Source organism: Chaetodon auriga, chromosome 12, assembly GCF_051107435.1.
Source record: "Chaetodon auriga isolate fChaAug3 chromosome 12, fChaAug3.hap1, whole genome shotgun sequence".
Taxonomy (NCBI): Eukaryota; Metazoa; Chordata; class Actinopteri; order Chaetodontiformes; family Chaetodontidae; genus Chaetodon; species Chaetodon auriga.
In genome coordinates, this window is record NC_135085.1 from 3,566,523 (window position 1) to 3,584,072 (window position 17,550).

General features: G+C 40.7%; 1 protein-coding gene across 1 annotated transcript in view; it reads left to right on the plus strand.

Annotated features, from left to right (window-relative positions):
- The first annotated feature begins 1,081 nt into the window (after positions 1-1,081).
- Positions 1,082-17,550, plus strand: part of LOC143329365 (cadherin-6-like) — an 81,368-nt gene continuing 64,899 nt past the window's right edge. The window contains exon 1 of the mRNA XM_076745215.1: positions 1,082-1,216. The gene's annotated coding sequence lies outside the window, so the exon portion shown is untranslated. The remainder of the gene's footprint in view (positions 1,217-17,550) is intronic.

Here is a 17,550-nt window from a genome sequence, read left to right on the forward strand (position 1 = left end):
TGTGTAGCTTGACGCGGCATCCATAATGGAATCATAAGCATTGTCTGGAATGGCTGCGATCGGCTTGTCACAGCCTGAATGTGATGCAGCTGTGCCCAATGGAATTTGCGGGTAACAGCTTCAGGTACCTGTTGGAAAGGGTTGTCTGATGGCAAAGCACAGCAGTGAAAATATTCTAAATATAGTGTACACTTAAACACCCTTTTCTAGGGTGGCTAAAATGCATTTTGCTGCTGCACCCATACACAGTAGTACATTGCTTGCTTCTGCTAATGTTGCCTCTCCACACTGGGATGAGCTGATCACTGTCCACTGTAAGTAATACACTGACTATGGTTAATGACAACACACAAGCCCACCTCAAAAAACTCCATGTATCCCTTTAAAATGTTATTAACTGACTAAGGGGGCGTGAATTTGTTGCTGACGAGTGCTGTTTGTCTCTGGGCTGGTCACATGCAGCGAGTTTAGAGATTGCCTGCCTATTGCACCTGACAACAAAGTATGAGAGAGTGATAAGGCTGAACCACAACAGTAAAGTTATGGGTCGTGAAATCAAAACAATGATCTTAAAGACACTATACAGGGAAGAGAATGGACGGGAACTACAGAGTAGGCTGATAAACCTGTGAGTTTATAGAGCAACACCATTAAAATTACACATACTAACTTGATTTATTGTTGATATATACATTTTGATTGGTGCAGCTTTAAATTTCAAAATGTCAACATGATCACATAGTGCATCTTTAATGATCCGGAATACTGTGACACTTCACAGATTCAGCGGTGACTCCTGGAGGCTCTGGCTGTAATAATCAAAGCTCATCAGAAACAACATGTCAGTGTTCAAATAACCCAGAGTGCTCCTTTAAGAAAGCAGTCAGCCAGCTTGAAATGTGTCTGTTAGTTGGAATTGGGGTGAAGGCTGAGCCTATGATGTGTGTTCCTGTGCGCGTGAGTGGGCGTGCGCGCCTTTAATCACTGACGGCACTGTAATGACCAATCAGCAGCCAGTTCAACTCCTCAATTTGTTGATTTGGTGAGTGGGGGCCGTGGGACGGGGGGCTGGTAGAGAGACGTAAGGACTGCACGGGAGAGAGAGAGAGCGCGCGCGGCAGAGGCAGAGTGAGGACGGCTCAGAGGGGACCGACACGGAGAGCAGCAGTCCGCCTCCGTGGGCTGCTCTTGTTAAAGCTCCATCCTTGGCACAGCGGTAAGTGGCACTGGCTTTACGCTGCTTTTACTGGCCCTTCAGCGGCTTTACAGCACACGAAACTATTGTTCAGATACTCGTCTCCATTTTCCACGTTTTTCTGTCCACGTTGTTGCTCAGTGGTCGGAGTGTGGATTATTTTGAAGCTCTTATCGTGTGAGATGTCGCCTGATTGAACTGAGTGATTTGCAGGCTGTCACTGTGCTGCGGAGGGCAGGGCGCCGCTTTACGCTGTTTTATGCTAAAAGTGAGGAAACATGGAGGCACTGAGCTAGTTAGCAACTTTAATTCATATGAGGCTTTCTTCAGCCGCTCCCCGGGCCAGTTTTTGGAAACTCTTACCTGTATGAATTTATGAAAAACAGGCCATTTTTTCTTAAAATTCTAACAAATTTCTCAATTTTCCCTTTATTCTTTGACCTCAATTATGTGAAAGTTAGTCTTCATATTGTCGTTGTCCGAACGTCGACAGCAGAGAGCAAAACGGCAACTTATATGGAAGTTAGCTTAATAAATGTTTAATAAAAAAAATATATACTGACGTTTTTAAACTGACTTAATTGAAGGTCAGTTGTTTTTTCTTGAATGGTGAAAAATGTGGGTTGATAGGTTCTCCGTTGAAGCTCCATGTGTGAACTCTTTTATGTGAACAGGCTTCAGACCTGCCGCCGCTTCAGTGTAACCGCGAACCGCTGACATGTCGTCAAACGACGGCCTCGGGAACAAACCCAGACCTGTTCAGAACAACTTTACATCAGAACATTTCTGTCTTTGTTGTTGGCTAAGTTTTCGGTCTTGTCGGGTTTGGTGATTTTTCTTCCGACGAAGATATAATTATGCGTGGTAAAATGACATATTACCTGCTAAACCTGATGCGGTGTGAGTGAAGGAAATATTGTGCCTGAGTGTGTAAATGATTTTAGCAGAAAAAAGAGTTGAAACATGAATGATGTGAGTTTACTGCTCCAGTCTGTGGTTTGAGTAGAGTGAGAGCAGAGACCTGCAGAGGGACCGAGGCTGAATGGAGTGATGCTGATCCGCTCCGACTCATTTTCATGTCTCTTTCAACTCATCTCTCTCTCTCTCTCTCTCTCTCTCTCTCTCTCTGACTCCATCTTGGTCATTCCACATAGTGAAGTTAGCATCTCATTAGAGGATATAAAGTTTTTTTTTATTATTCCATATCCATCTCCTCACATCTTGTTGTAGCATCCGTAAGATTCATCATCAAACCCATTTTTCTGATCTGGTCATATTTCCATGAAAGAGCAGTTCGGCCATAGCTTCCCTGCTTTGTCTTGTATTAGTTGGTGTTCACTTGTGTCTGTTGCAGCCGGTAATGAGAGTCTCTGTCGGAACAGTTGGGCCCAGCAATTGAATGTGTGTGTTATCTCAGACTGGACATGTTGAGTGGTCATGGTCGAAGGTTTGGGTTTAAATGGCGCCTGCAGATGCGGCTGTTCACTGTTGGATTTGACCTGCTTGATGTGCCAGAGGACTGGGGTGTGTAACATCTGGCCAGCTGTGTAGCAACAGTGTTGAATATAATGTTAATCTCAAAAAAATTCTAGATCCTCTCCTTTTACAAGGAAGCTGGCCTTCAGTTAAGATTAAGAAGAGTTTGTGGTATGTTTTGTGAAAACAATCTTTGTTGTTTGTGTTGAAAGTGTCCACTGAAAGGATACTAATGAGGCAAACTTTGAAAGCAGGATGAATCAGGTTTGATCTTTAATTTCCTGACTGATACCCCAGAAAGTGCTCAGTCACAACAACAAGAATGTATTTTATGGCTTATTTTACTTGGTTTATAACAAAACATAAATTGACCCAGTGTAGCCACAAACTTTTTAGTCATTAAGATTTTAGTTGATAAATTAGTTGCTTTTAATTCACTGTTTAGAATAATAATGAATGTCACTGTCGTGAACTCTTAACCCCTGAAACTACCTGGAAACCCTTAACGGATCACTGGAATTCAAAGCCATGGCGGGTAATTCAGACCCCCAGTTGAGATCCATTGATTTATACTTTGGAGGATTCTGGGGTTTCCCAGCATGCATGGAAGTGCCTTAGGAATTTACTTGGCACTGGCATCCATCCTATATTACGTGGCCTGAGTCAGTCCTCACAAACATTCCTCATTGACTCAGACGTGACCTTGACCACTTGCATTTTTGAAAGAACAAAAACCAGAGGTAGTCCGCTGGCTGGTTGGTACATAATGAGCTTATTGCCACTTTAAGGCTGAGTAAAGACACGTAACGTAAGTATGCATCCAATTCAATTAGCTTTTTTTTTCTTTCTTTCTTTCTTTTTTTTTTTTGCTGTGAGAATTGGTTTGTGTGTTACTCCTGTAATCTTCCTCCACCAGTCCACTCCTCCAGGCGGCAGTGACCAGTGTGAATTTGTTGTATAAGTTATAATTGAATTTTAGCAACTGTTGGTGGATAGAAAATATGCTTCATTTACCAGAAAACACTGCCAATTTGTACAAAAAGCCTACTTTCTCTTGATGTTCTTGCCAAAAAGGAGGAATATTAATAGATTATTTTTTCTGCTAACTGTATGGACATCCAGTCTGTGCTGGTGGACTGTGCAGTCTATTAAAAGCACAACCGTGTTGGTACCATTGACACTGACAGAGAAATTGGCTCAGAAAGCCTGTCCCACAGTGCCTGCATGTACCAGGACGTATTGTTTGTGACCACTGCACTTAACTCTGAAAACTACAATAGGGGACCTTGTTTCCCTAAGCTTAGCCTCTAAGGCAACACTGCTTGCAGGCTGCATACAAATCCCAAGATGGTCTTTACCCTGACCTTGTCCTTAATCTAAACTGATGTATCAATGGTGGACCTTGTTGGAGATACATAGCGATCATCAGTTGACTGAGCTGTGGTGCACAGCATAATCAGCTCTGCCAAACTCCAGACTCTAAATTTGGAGGACATTCACTGGTTGTGATCTGTGATTCACAAGTAATCAATTTATATTCAACAAGATGCCAGATATAGTGTTAGAGCACAATAAAAACGGGAGAATAAATGTAAAAACCAAAAACATAAAAATGCTTTTTGGAAAACATGGAAGATGAAATAATGAAGCAAATATAACTCAGTTAAAAGAAGTAGATTCAAAAGCACTCAAATTTGAAACAATGGGGGAAAAAAATACTTACTTGTATTCTCCTTTTCTTTCAGCCACATTATAATTTCCAGGGGATTGTGAGATGCAGAAGTGGTTAATGTTCTTATCAAAAAACATTTTTAGCACATCACAAGGATAATTTAAAGATCAATGCAATGACTGAACGATAAAGCCAATACCAGATATGGCAAACTAAAAAAGTAGCGTAAACAGTAACTCGAATAACAAACAATTAGAGATAAGAGATTATTTCAAGGCCGTAAGGAAATGTAAGTGTCAGGAAGAGATTTATGGAAGAAGATAGAGACACAGCCAGCCTCAGATTCAAGCAGGTAGCTCCAAAGCCACGGAGCCATGATGGCAAAGCTCAGCCACCTTTAGTCTTTGTCCTGGACACAGTCGGGTCAGTCATGCAATCTGTAGTCTGTTAAGCAGTCAAAAGTTCACTGAGATAACCTGGAGCCAGGCCAGGAAAAGATTGGCACAAAATCACTCCAAAAATTAGTGAAGCCATCAGTGAGGAGAGAGAGATATTGGACCCTTCTCTTTGTTGTAGGTAAAAGCTTTGCTTCAGCACTCTCACCACACTTGAGGCATTCTCTTTTTGGCTAAGGTAAACAAACAGGCCACTGCAGCAGTCAAAGTAAAGAGGGATGAAAGCATGTAATTCTCCAGAAAGTCAGGATGGATCTAAGTATAGAAGTGCTCCAGATGACCAGAAAAGCCTGAATGAACAAGTATTTTAGTGTGTCATGCCAAATTAGGGCTTGGGAACAGGCCTAATGTGTTTATTAAGATGAGTGAGGGCAGCTTCAGCAATGCTGGATCATTGGCAAACAAAATCAAGGAGATGCCACTTAAGTAACCTGGATAGTGTCGGTTCTCTGCTGTCAGCTGATCACTTAAATGTCAAGTAAATGCCCCAGTTTTAGAAAAATGGTGTAAAAGACTAGAAAGACTTGGTTTTCACAGCTAGATTTCTTCTGGTGAACATTTGTTTATTAGCCTTTTGTACATGTCACCACATTCCAGCTGGGTTTCTGTATGTGCACACTTAAATAGAAAATAAATTACTCAGTTGCTACGGTTTAATAATAATATTTAACAGTCGATCTATCGGTGCCGATTTCGACTGCTCTGACCAACCATGTCAGTGTGTTCTGTTTGTCAAGGAGGAGTTCAACCAGTCTCACCCAGTCCCTAAAAACCATGTGCACTAACAATGAGGCCATAAGTTACAGGGTCAAGTGCTGCAGTCCAGATGGAGCATTTGGTACACCATCACATGGATCAAATTTGGTATATACTGTACAAGAGGCTAAACAGCGACTGACCCTAAAGGAGGAGAAATTAGACTGGGATGATGTTAAAAGAACAGGAAGAGCAGACTATGAGCAAACTAAAATCACACAGATGATCAATATGATGATAGGATAAGAAAATGTAAGACCCTGATGACCTTCGTTTTATCAGCACTTTCCAGAAGACAAAGGCCCAGGGGAAGAGTTCCCCAGAGCCATTGATAAGTATGAATCATCAGAACTTGGGTATTTTGCCTTGTTCAGAGACATTTTTAGGGCTTAAATCAATCTTTTAAATGTGAGGTAAATATTTCTTTGATTAGCTGATGATTACCAGAAGCTTTGTACTTCTAGCTTTTTTTCAGCTTGGAAACACTGTTTTCTTTCAATCTCACATTTTTTCATCCTTAAAGAGGATATACTAATGGCATGTTGTTATTAATTGAGCAACAGCTTTTAAGATTGCGGAGCTGTTATTGAGACAGTGTGGCACAAAATGCAATTTCTTTCCATTTCTTTCTTTGTGTTTATCACCATCCCTTTGTGGTTTTGACAGCAACAACAAATGTCAGTTGTATACTCTGTCTTGTCTTGTCTTGTCTGTGAATTTTTTTTGTGGTACTTTTTTAAAAGGACCACAATCACCAAAATCACAAGAATATTATATAGTGATACTAGAGCTTAAACCATTTGTGCAGTCATTTATTGACAGAAGAGGAATATGCAACTATTGTGATAATCGATGAAGTCATTTTTAAAGCAAAAATAGGGGAAAAGTGCAAAAACATTCGTCGGTTCCAGTGTCTGAAGTGAGATACTTTTCTGTGTTATAGATCATTGCAAACTGACTGTTTGAGTTTGGGGCTTGGTTGAACAAAACAAGACATTTGGTGATGACCCCTTGGACTAGGTTTTCATGGTTATTTTTCAGTTTTATGATATTTCATAGAAATAAATGACTAATGAAAAAAATGTGATTATTTGGCAATGAAAAAAATTGTTGCAGCACTTATTTCTGTATATTCCGTGTTCATATTGAACTTCTCATAGTACTGCAGCCTGTGAAAGTTCTGCATAGTGCTTATGTCCTGTGGGCGAAACAGTTGGTGGTCAAACGTTAATGTGAGATATTACAGGCAGATACACTTCAGCATCAAAGCTGGATTACCAACTGGGCAAAGGGCCTCAAGGCCCACAAATGTCAAGTGGTTTTGGTAATTTGGTTAATAGCACATAAGGGATTTTTTTTTACCACTAAAGTACAATATGAACTCAGATGTGCTCTGAATTATTGTGGCCCTGTTTTGTAGAGGGCCCCTGCATTGACCCAGCATTTTAGTTTATGTTGTGCATATTTCTGAATAACCCCAGGGCCAGGTACAACTATTTCAGCACAGGAGGACTCTTTATTTTTTCTGTGTCTCATACACATGACAGGGTGCATACACAATGCACAGTGAGTGAGGGTAGACTGTGTAATGAATAGTGGACGTGGTCTCTGTGATATAACACACTGGTTTGTGGGCTGCTGTTTTGAAGCCTCAGGTCTGGTATTATGGCTGTTATCATCTTGGTTTTGTGGAGCCAGAATTGACCATATTTGCATGAGAGGATGGAGCTGGGAAAAACATAAAACACCTACACCTTGGATCTGACCAAGAACCTGAGGACATGAAGTGGTAGCAACTTGTCAATCTCAGGGGAGCCACGCCCTAAATCATACCCTGCTTTATCATCTGTTTTGCTCTTAATGGGACCATCATTTACAACATCATGCTGTATTGAAGAAAACTTAAAACTAGTGATTGAGACCATAAACTCGTGAGGAAACTGTCAAATCAAGTGAGAAGTAGAGTCACAAGCTTTCATACAATTGGACTTAATTTTTCAGTCATTTTAATTGCCCCCTGCTGGCCATTAGAAAGATTGCAGGTTTAATGCACCTCCGCATTTCTTTACGCTTTTCAGACCCAGGTGCTCTGTCCCACAAACAAATTTCTGTGCAGGAGCTGATAGAAAATTGGAACTTGATTAAGAGCTTATGACACCTCAAAATCATGAATAATTAGTGAAGCTGTCTGACTTGTTTAGAACCATTCAGTCTTTGACTGTGAGAGCTTGTTCCTACAAGTGTAAGTTGTAAAATGTGTTAGCAAAAAGCAAAGTTGCTTAGAACACTGCCAGTCCATGATCACTTAGTGTATGCAATGTCATTATGGGGTCCACTAGAGAGAGTTACTGTATCTAGCAGAAAGGGAGAAATGCTGCTGGTGAGAAAGCTGTTAGAACATATCAGTTGTAATGGATAGTCTCATTAAAGCAATGACTATTAAAAACACTCAGTACATGATGCCATCTGACAGAGCAGCCACTCACACACATTTAATTATAGAAGTTCTGGATGCTAATGAAGCCCTGAAACTGCTCTGTGTGCTAATTTACGTTGACGTCCGACAACTGCCTTGACAATAGTCTTTGTGCTCTGTATGCATGTGTGTGACGTTGGGTGTGAGTGAGTGTGTGTGTGTGTGTGTGTGTGTGTGTGTGTGTGTAGAGTGATAACACTGATTCGGTCCAGGTGCACCATCAGGTACATTAAGTGGATTAAGTTAGTGGAAGTGTGACTGTAGTAGAGTTGTGTGTATGTGTGTGTTTCTATCCTTTCTATCAGTATTTTTCCATGGAAAGCACATTTCCTGTCCATATTTTGCTGGACAATTTGCTGAGTCAAACATTCCCCAGGTCTGTTTTTCTAACCTGTACCCCTCTATCACCGTGACTATGTATAATCAAATGGAAAGCGTAGGCCGAAGCAATGTTTCAATGCAGGTTATAGTGGTGATACAAGACAGCCATAACAGTTAGCTATCACCTTCCTGTTCATAACTCAAGGCAACAACACATACCAAATTGGTGTGCATGTGAATAGCAGCAGCTTTTAACACACTGCAGAAAACATTCACAGTAAATGAACAGTTTTCCTCTGACAGGTGTTCAGCTGCATCTTTCTGGAAGGGAGCCGCTAAATTGCTGTTTGAAGACAACTTCAGCCTTCCCTTCCTCTGGCTTGACAGCTCCTCCAATTACAGCTCTCCAGGCCAAGTGTGTTGTGTTTGCAAATACAGTAGATCGCTGTTCATCAAAGCCAGGTCAGAAAGAATGAAAAGACGTGGCAGCATGTCGAAATTCTCGGGACCGCTTTACCGTTTTGACTGAAATCAGATGAGAGGCTTTTTTTGATCCTACAGCAACATGCAAGCTATCTAATTAGTGTCTGATAGCTAACCTGAGGTAACAGAGTGGAGAACTTTGTTGAAAATAAAAATGGACCAGGGAAAATAAGCAATGAAAGGTGGAATACTGGTACATGACGAGAGCACAATATGTAATCTTGCTCAGGGGCTTTGCCATTGTTGCTGGTTCAAAGGCTGTTTTCACACTGACACAATACCCCACGCTACTGAACAAGACAAGTCTAACTGAAATGAAACTGCTTTTTGTCTGCTATATTACAGATATTGGTGGTCAAGAGTCACAAATAGAAAACAGAAATTTACAATTCAAATGTGTAAAATATACAAGTATATATTCTAAAATGAAAAGCTGGAATGAAAAGTGTTTGAAATGAAGAGGATGGGATGTGCTAAATATTGACTGAAGAATATTCAATGTGTGAAAATAAAAACCTTTAGATTTGCAAATGTGTGTTAATGTAACACGTCAAGTTAGATATGGAGACTTGCTTTTAATGTAACATGTAACATCGATGGGGCAGGAGTCAGTGACAGTGGGGGTCCCGGGCCTTGTTGATGAGGTCAGCTGCTGTCAAGCAGAAGCTGGGCTTGTGGTTTTGGTCCTGATGGATCGCAGCCTCTTGCCAGAGGGGAGTGTTTCAAAGAGTTTATGTCCAGGGTGGGAGGGGTTGGCCACAATCTTTCCTGCTCACCTCTGGGTCCTGAGGGCATACGGGGCCTGGAGGGGTGGCAGATTGCAGCCAGTCACCATCTCAGCAAAGCAAATGATGCACTACAGTTTGTCCTTGTCCTTGACAGTGGCAGCAGTGTAGCAGACAGTGATGGAGGATATGAAGATGGACTCACACAACTTCTGACGTAGTCCCACCTTATAAATCTGTTCAGTGCAATGTGTAATCGAACAGTTGCTTACACATCCAGTCGAGCAACATTACTGTTCATTTGGAGTCATGTTTTTATCCTAAATCCAATATTCACTCTCGTTTTGGCTTTGGTTTGGTCTACTTGAACTCTGAAGCCCGTAGCTAGGATACAAATGTTTCAGGATAGCAGCTACAATCAGAATCAGAACATCCATGAAAGATATTTCCCCTGTCCTTCAATACACCCCTGATCGACAGGCAGAATAGGTTTGAAACAATAGTCTCTCGGCCAGTAAGGCAGAAAATGCTTCCTGCAGCCAAACTACTTCCAGCAGACTCTGACGAGATGAAAGCATAACACATCGATAGTGTATTTAGATATGTTGTGGAGAGACTTGGTCTGTTTAAATTGTGCTGAATATATGGATCAGAAGCAGAGGACTGGATTGTGTTTTTTCAACTTTTTCCCCTATGACTGGGGCTCCTGATTGGAATCCATTTTATACAACATGACTTGAAACTGACTGCCGCTGCCGTCCCTCACAAAAGAGGGACACTTATACAAGCGCCTTTCAGGCCTACCTGTGGTGAGAATTGACTAAAAAGATAAAAGATAGATTTTCTGTGGCGTACTCCTTTCAATTCTTGTTATGTTTATGTGATAAGCCACTGTCAACACCCTCACATTTTAAATTCACAGTGTAGGTGTTGTGGAAATAACAAGTGTCACAGCCTTATGGAGAAATGCTGCATCAACAGTCACAGAGTCACACATAAAATCTCCCAAGTGCAAACAATATTCCGCTTAGGAGAATGAGTGAGAATTCAGAAAATCTATTATTTTCTCTTTGAAGGGGCTTTATAGCATTTTGTTTGTACAACAAATGTGGAAAAGGATGTAAACCTGGTCTTGTGAAAAGTTGACAGCGTACCCGTGGTCACGTCCAGACTGTGTGAAGCTTGAGAAGACAGGACTGGCATTCACAGTGACACCACACCACATGTAGGTGACGAGAATAGGAAGAATGTTCAGCCTCTTAGCCCAAATATTTCCCTACATCTTGTTTCACGGGCTGTTAAAAACACAAAGACAAACGCACTGACAAAGAAAGTACCATTCCACACGTGACTGTCTTATTTGTTTGGTGTCAAAGGTTCCTCCTCGTCAGGTTTTGTCTGCTTTTTAGAGGTGAGAGGAGAAGCAGGACAAAGCCAAGTTAGCTTAAAGTAGTCTGAAACAGAAGAGTTAATAGACTCCCTCAAACTAACCACAGCTGTTCATCGTATGGCACAGTGTCTGTCTTCTGGGGCTGTGGAGAACAGTTGGATGGTTTAACAGCACAAAGACAAAGGTTAAGTTGTTCAGCTTCATTCCTGGTTTGATTAGAGTTGATGTTCATTGGATCAGATTGGACTGGACATGCTGCTGTGATATAAAAGACCATTTCAAAGAGAGCTTTTATTGCTGCGCTCTACATGGGCGGCCTTTTTTTTTTTATACATGTTTTCTGGCCCAGTTTTAATCTTCACAGTATTCCTCTGTGTGATTCTTTAAATAGAAAGTACTACACATTTTGCTGGCAATTGTAGAAATTGAACCATAAATCCCATTTACATGTCAGTAATGTGTCAATTACTGCTTGTTTCAATGAAGACAGATCTTCAGTCTTAAAGATCCCCTCCAGACATGTTTGAATAGAAACCACTGTACTTTGAGTAATCATGGTTTTTCAACAAAAAAAAGTTCTATTCTTCTTCTCCTTCATTTAAAAAAAAAACCCCAAATCTGCGATTATGCAATTATGTGTCATTGCAAAATTTTAAATACTTGCAGTCCACTGTCAGTGTTTGAGCACTGGAGGCTTTAAGTTTCCTCATCACACTGAAAACTAGACCAGGACTGGCTTCCAGACTGTTTGTGCTGTCACAAATGATGCCTATAGGATAAAACTGGATCTTCAATCAGAGAAACTTTCCTTTCCTTAAGCTGATAAAATGTGAAAACAGCCTTCTAGTGCCAGGCTCTGCATCTACATCATTCTGCACAAACATTTAACTGTAGGAACAAGAAGAAAAACAAGAGGAAAAAGTTTTGGTGATGTTTGAATCACATGTTGGCTCATTTCAGCTAATTTTTCTTACTTTTCTTTCTGAGGGCTTTAACCTTACTGGTAAGAACTTGTTTTGTAGTTTTATGAGGGCTGTGAGTCAGGCTGAGTTAATACCAAGGCTCTAATCTCTGAGGACAATAGACAACCACATAAAGCCAAGTGCAGTCCGCTCGCCATGGCCTTTGACGGAATGTACACTATTCTGTTAGATAATATACTGTACAGTATTCTCCTCTTTTAGCCACCACCCACCACCGAGGCTGTGAGCTACTCCCTCACTGATCTTCAAGCCATCCATTTTCTGTACTCACTGATAGTGTTCAGGGTCACAGGAGGCTGGAGGCTGTCCCAGCATGCATCTGGTGAGAGGTGATGTACACCTTGGACCAGTAGCCAGGAAGCAGTATATTTCTTAAAGATAAAATCAGATCCATTGTTAAATGTTTGAGTGACAAGAGCAGCCATGAAGTCTTATCTGAACACCAGAATTGACATTCATTCATCAGGGAGATAAAAGCTGACATGTGACCAGTCACCTTTGGTATTTTGTAAATGTTGGTTAATGAAGGTTACAGCAGGAGATGCCATTCAAAACCTGGATTCACGGGTGCTGCTGGTGGTCTTGGAAAAAGCTTTCGCCAGTGTGAAGCTTCATGAGGACAATACACAGTGGTGGTGTTTGACACATCACAACAATTAAGTGCTTATATTTTTCCATGCAAGCCACTGCTGTTGTCTTCACACCAGGATACACCAAAGTCATATTTCTCAAGACTGACATAATGTCAGCTCTCCAGGAGAACAGCAGTTTTTTCACGATCACTCCCTGGGTTGGCAGATCTTGTCTACTGGACCTTGACTAGTTCATCTGTCGTACATCGGAACCTTTATTTCTTCACTGTTGTATGAGGTTAGTTTGAGCGAGGTGTATGTAATAAATTGGCAACTGAGTGTGTATTTATTGGTAATGACTCCATCATTATGAAAAGGGTTGTTGGTTGTCAAAGATGTTGGTTGCCCATGTTGGTTAGTTTGTGAGTAGACACTCAGTTCCTTCCTATTTATTCTCTAGTTTTGAGCTTGAGTGGTCACCAGAGTGCTTCATATTGGTCACTTTTGGATGTGACATAGAAACGAGTGGCCTGGAAGCTGGAGCTGGCTGAACATAAATATTTGATTGTGGTTTCTGGAACAAGTCGATTTTTCTCACTAGACTCCTAAACTGCTTCCAAATTGGATTCATGGCTTGTAGAGGAGATTAAGATAAGAGGAAGCTACACTGATCCCCACATTGAGAAGGAGGCTGTAATATAATGTATAGAAAAAGCCCGGGATGACACAGCTGCATGTTCTTTCCAAAGTAAGGAAATTAAAGTGGATCAGTGAACCACATCTTAGATGTTCATCTTAACTGCAGGCTTTCTGCGACGTGAGCCTTGTCCTGTCTGTATGTTTTTTAACACTATCCTTGCTCCTTACACTCCCATGTAAACCCACACCGTAGTTAAAAGGCTAGATGTTTGCTCATTTGCATAGTAATGGCCTGCTACATTCCAAAGGAGAGTGACAAAAGCATTGTCTTTGTGTATGTGTGTTCCTGCTGCTTCCCGGCTCTGTGGCAGCCATAAAACAGGAGTTCTCATCATGATAAGATGTCCTTGTGAATGAAAGAACTGCAAACAGAGTGCCACTACAGACGTTCGTAAACTCTGTTAAACAATGAGAAAAAGTGCTCCTTTAAAACACACTTTTTCACAGGCAGACAGTCACACTAAAGCCTTTTCAGCGCACGGTTGTTTTATTGTCGTCATGTTACTTATCTGTTTGCCTTCTTAAAATAATCTTTGTTTCTTTGTAACAATGGAATAATCTTTGCAATTTTAGTATGATGCATGACAAGAGTTTTTCCTACCATGTCCATCGGTGCCCATATATCTCCAGTTCCAAGTTAAGTTTTGGAGCTTTAGCGCTGAGCTGTATGGAAATCTTAATTATTTAGGGTAACTGTAACAAAATCAGCAAATGTGTCTTTAATGATCCCTGCAAGAGATTGCTGCAGCAGCTATTACCACTACTGTGAGTCCAGAGCAAGGAAAAGTAAGATAAAAATAAGAATAGGGGTTATATAAACATTATGTAAACACAAGCAACAGTTGCAACAGCAGAGCATGAAAAGTAGAACTGGAAAAGAGTGTATGAATGGCGTGTAGAAAATGTGACACCCAGTGATTAGGAGCATCCCTCTGAAAACACTACTTCTGTATTTGTTTTGAGCTGTTACATAAGCCAGCATCATTCATGAGGGACAGATGCCCCACTGAAGAATCAGCCTCGCAGACATTTTGTGTACTAGGGGCGTCACGATTCTCCAAACACACTAATCGATTTGACTTTCAATTTTTAAGTTCACAATTTGATTCAGTTTTTGTTTTGAATATTTTCCTTTCAGCACTGACAGCTGCTGAGTCTTGATTGTAAAGATGAACCGATCATTGGTTTTATGTCTTTATGTCATTTTCCTGTTCAAATTCTAAACTAAATATAAAAAGATATATAAGCTACATGACATCAAAGGTGATATATTATTATTTTAGGGGGAATTAGCCTCACTAAGATCATATGGTCAAATTTAAATTATGTGTTTAAAGTTTAAATGTGTTTAAACAATAACTTTTTAAACAAACTGTAAGAGTCTGTAGAGAGACTAAAATGCTCTGCTCCATACGGATCATGGTCACAATTCTCTGAGAACCGACATTCAGGGATTCTAATCAAAAACGTTTGTGTTATTTACTGAAAAAGATCAACATTGTCCGGGATTGCATCATCAGACTGATTTTGTTTCTCAGATTTTGGCATCTCAAAACCCAGCATCAACTGCACTCTAAGCAACAGCATTGCTCACATCTTCTGCAACTCTGAAGCAATTTCATTTGAGTCTGAAATGTTGTTATTGATGCCGTTCAGACCAAATCTTAAAGATTCTCGTGTTTACAAGCATTTTCTTACTCGATCTTCATGTAAATTTCCACATGCTCTACTATTTGAGACCAGGTAGATTTCAGCTGCTGTTTCATTCTGGTGTTGGTCTGGCCACTGATCTGGGAGCACTTTTGAGTAAAATCTGTTACCTTAACTATTAGTTGATTAGTTGTTCAAGTTTGTATTGTTAAGTCACCTATCAAGCAAAAATACCAAATATTTCTATGGGCTTTGAGCTGCTGGTCAGGTTCATGGTCTGGTCCATCCTCTGTCCAGAGAAAGTGTCCTCTTCCACTCCACCAAAGGAAGGCACTGTGATGTCACCTTACAGGATTTCAGGTCAATGATTTTCCAGACTGTCTCCTGCTGTGTTCTGGGTCTGCTGGTGTGTGATAAAAGCTGCTCATGATGTGTCAGGTCTCTCATCTTCCTTAGTCCTGCTGACCTCCCTCCCCAAGCCCTCTCTGTGCTTACATAACATTGTAAATCCTAAAGGACCATCTGGTACCAACAACACTATCCATCACTAATTGTTGTTGATGCACATGGCAACAATCATCAGAGCTCTCACAAACACACACACACACACACACACACACACACACACACACACACACACACACACACACAATGTATCCTTCTGAGGACCTTCCTGCTTTCATATCTAAACCAAATATACAGACTGAGACAAAATAAACACCCTTTAAACTCTGCAAACATGTAAAACTTTAACTGGATGGAGTCTTGGATGGATAGCAAAACCAAACACATCACACACACACACACACACACACACACACACACGGGTACGTGCATACACACATTTCAACATCTATTATCTCCCTTTTGTGAAGATTAAAGCAGCTCAGGTTGCACGGGGGATTAGGCTGGTTGGGACTTGGTAATTGCTGGGAATGGGTCACCCAGTGAGTGCAGTGTGTGTGTGTGTCTGTGTTGGGGTCAAGCATAGGGGGCAGGGATTACATGACCCACAATGTACATGCCCTGTTGTGTGCTTTGTCAGTTTCTGTGAACCGTTACACTCCACTAAAAGCTTGCTTGTAGATGTCCTCAGTCTAATGCTGAAGAGCTCAGAGCTTTAGATCAAATGTTTATGTGCCATTCACATCAAAGCCTGGCTGTCATACAGTAAAGATCTTAATAACAATTTACTCTGTATTGTCCAAACTACTCAACTAAATACCATATATGTAGGTCATTTTACTGACACATACATGGTTGAGAGCTTTTACATGTTCAGCCCCACCCCCCGACCCACTACATGGTCTATACCAAGGGCGGGAAATTGAAGGTCAGCAGGTTTTTAAGATGATGCTAATGATGTCATTCTGTGTGCTTCAAGTAGAGACACTAAAAACAAACAAACAAAAATCAGGTCCGTACACATCCTAATGACCATTAGCTGTCTTGAAACAAGGCACCAGTGACAGTTGAATGATTCTGGTTTCTGACACTACAGCAAGCCCAACAACAATTCATTGATTTCCTGAATCACTGAGTGACCCACAAACCTGGCCTGAACTCCTCATGGTGATGTGGTTTGGTGGATGAACAGTGGTTCTAGGTAGGGTGAGCTAAATGGGCAAGATGGTTATTAAAGCCATTCAAAGCTACCAGATTTCCATTTGTATTTGACTGACTGTGAGTTACCATCGCACAGGAATACTTGTGTATAGTCATTGTTACAGTGGTGAAAAGTAACTAACTACATCTATTCAAATAGTGTACTTGAGCACAATTTTGATACTGCTTACCTCTACTCCACTACATTTCACAGAGAAATATGAAATGATACAGCTTTAGTTAGTAGTTACTTCTGATGAAAATTTTACACAGAAAACTTCAAGTGAGTTTCTAAAATGTTATATTGTTAAGAGGTGAACTTCCGAATAATAGCACACGTAAAGAATAGTAGTTAAATTCGCTCCACCTCGACCAGCTACATCAATAGGAACGTTGTAGTAATAAATCAGAGTATGGTGGCATTACAGTGAGGGGCCAAGGGGGCCATTCTGCTGCCTGATGACGACTTTTGACACTTTAAGTGCTTTTTGCTGCTAACACTTTTATAGTTTTACTTAAGTAAAATTTGAAACTTAATTATAACAGAGTGTTTGCAGTACTGCAGAGTGATATTACAGCTTGTACTTATAAAGTTGTTGTGACTATCATGTTTGCAAACAGTTACTTAATTAGCATCCATCACACACAGGAGAAACACAAGCATTCATTTGTGTCATCTTTGTGTCAACCTGATCAGTGTAAGTCCAATATTCACTCTCCTTTTATCTCTGCTTTGGTCTCCACCAATTCTCAGAGAAAATAATGTATTGTTAGCTGCTAAATGCTCTACTATATTCACCAGCTAGTCTCTAACTATGTCTGTCTGTCTGAGCCTTCTCACTGTAAACAGCTGCCTGGAAACATGGTTGACGAGAGTAGAATTATGTGATCGTGAACCAAAACGCAAATGTAAAAGAAGCTAAAAGGTTCTGTAAGGCTGCAGAGTCAGGTGACAATTTTCTGTGGGCCCCTTACACTTCACATAGAGCCATTTGATCTGTTGTTGATATAGTTTCTCCTCGCTGTAGTGTAGTTCAACTTTTGTTGTTTCCAAAATTGGAAATTATGCAATATGGTAATATGATGTTGCTG